The 2,357-nt window shown below is 45.9% G+C and overlaps 1 protein-coding gene across 2 annotated transcripts in view; it reads right to left on the bottom strand.

Moving 5' to 3' along the window:
* Vsig1 (V-set and immunoglobulin domain containing 1) overlaps positions 1-2,357 on the bottom strand; it is a 34,703-nt gene that overhangs the window by 18,919 nt on the left and 13,427 nt on the right. The gene's annotated exons all lie outside the window — the stretch shown is intronic.

The following is a 2,357-nucleotide window of genomic DNA, read 5'->3' as shown; positions in this document are numbered from 1 at the left end:
CTGGTCTACAAAGTGAGTTCCAGGACAGCCAGGGCTATAAAGAGAAACCCTGTCTCGAAAAACCAAAAAAAAAAAAAAAAAAAAAAAAAAAAAAAGTCTCCCAGTGGGACCTGAATCAATGGGGAAGTGGCAGGCAAGTAAACAATGAGGTCTCGGACATGTAACGTATCCATCATTCCTTCCATCCAGCTCCTTCCACTGCAGTCTGATCAATATTTCCCTCACAGACAATAGACACTAAAGGGATGAGACAGGAGACTTGGAGTTCAGGCTGTTGTCTGAGCAGGAGGATTGCAAGTGTTAGATAGCCAGACATGTAGATGAAGGGGTTTTCTGCTTGGGCAAGCCCCCTGTGTTATCATTATCCTTGGGAAGAAAACATGAAAAGAATGTTTTCTCCAAACTGTTTATCTAATAACCACTCTACAAGTTGGTTTCACTCTCCACAAAAGAGTAATACTTAAAAATCAAAGCTAAGTTTAAAAAAAAAAACAACTTAAAGCTGAATAATGACTATATATATTGTCAATTTGGAGGTCAGAGCAACTGAGGCCAAGGGAAAGCCTCATGTATTCAACAGGCCACATCCTTGCCAGGGATGAGAGAAGTCCTGCTTTAAGAAAATCCTTGTCAATGTTTCCTAAAGTGTACTTGTTAAAATTATACCCATTGCTGCCTATGCCATGATCATGACTGAAAACCCTGCTTTCTCTCAGTATCTCCTCTTCCTGTCCTCTTTGTTGGTGGCTGGTGGGCACAGTCACAAGAGCCTATTAGTGATTACATCCTCTTTGAGATCACTTAGTTCCTGTCACAGAGGTTCAGGAGCTGTCAGGGGCTGTCTGGACCCTGGAAATATGAGAACAAGCTGGGGCGGGGGTCTACAAGTATGGGTAGGCTTAAGAAGGCCAGAGGGGACCATGGTATTTATTACTGAGGAGCTGGCATAGCCTGTGGAAACAAAATGCTGGCCTAGCCAACCCAAATACAGCTGTTGGCCAAACCAGGCCCTGAAGCCCCCAGTTTGCAAACTCTGATTCATTCTCGTCTATAACAGACGACACTGAGGCCCTAAGAGAGGAAGTGATTTTTCCCAAGTTCACACAGTCAATTTACAGTCAGACCTGGAATCCAAGCCTCAGGATTCCCAACAGTATGCCTAAGAGAGCACTCTGAGTCCTGCCCAAGACAAGGGGGATGATTTACCATCCCCTTTGGGACCATTCCATTGTGAATGCCAGTCTCCCTTGCGCCCTCGTGCCAGTCGCTGCCTGCAGTTCCCTGATCTGGTGCTTCCTATGCTGAACAGTTGTGCCACATGATGCGCTTGGCGTTCTCCAGCTGCACTGTAGGACCTCCTCTCTCTGCACAGCAGCCTTCCTCTGCCTCTGAGGCCAAGTTTCTAGTCACACAAGGCTGTGCAGCTGGTAGCCAGTTGTTGCCTCAAATTTTGTACCACTGCTCTCAAACTAGAGGCTTGATGTATAAGCAAGAGGGCATGAAAGGATCCCATCTGCTTTCTATTTAAGTCGGAGTTGGATTTACTAAATGCCTTTAGCTTCCAGAACTGCTTTCCAGGTTCCTTTGGGAGATATGGAAGCCTGGGACTCCACAGCTAAACCGCACATTCTTTCCTTTTCCCCTCTTCCAGCTCCTTGCTTTTGCTCCTAAAGCAGCTAGACATGGATTGGAAAATGGCAAAGGGCTTCAGTCCCAGAAATTTCTCAGGTCCATGCTATGGAGGCTATGGCTATACACAATAGAAATAGAATACCACAAAAAAAGACTCTCTGCTATTTGCTTGAGATGTCCACCATTTGAGTGACTATTTTTGGATAAAATCATGGAAGATCCCTGCTTGGGCACACTTCTTCAACAGATGAAATGAAGCCCAGAATATATCAGCATTAGTACGAAGAGATGGGTGATTTGTAAGGTTCTCTGATAGCAACAGTAGCACTTTGGTCAATTTGTTGGGTGGCTCTGTTGCATGTATTGCAGAGCATTTAACATCTCTAGCCAGTACCCACCAAAGGTCACTAAGGACTCCAAGTCCAGAAAATCAAATCAATACCCTCTCCATTATTGAATTCCCCTGAAATGATGAAGCACCTCCCCATCGAGATTACAGAAACATTCGAAATAATACTACCTACAGAGGACAGAACAGGTTTTAAAAATGTAAGAAGCGAGTTAGGGAAGCAGAAACCGGCCTGAGTAGGGCCACAGGCCTCATCCAGCCGGATCAGCACCGGGGTAGCTAGAGCGCAGGGTCGGCTGACACCCGCCAGCTACCCACGACCCCCTCCACAGGATTTTGAGACTGCTGGTGAGTGGAACACAGCTTCTGCTCCAGT

The sequence above is a fragment of the Mus caroli genome, chromosome X (assembly GCF_900094665.2).
Source record: "Mus caroli chromosome X, CAROLI_EIJ_v1.1, whole genome shotgun sequence".
NCBI lineage: Eukaryota > Metazoa > Chordata > Mammalia > Rodentia > Muridae > Mus > Mus caroli.
This window is presented reverse-complemented; position numbering and strand designations above follow the sequence as displayed.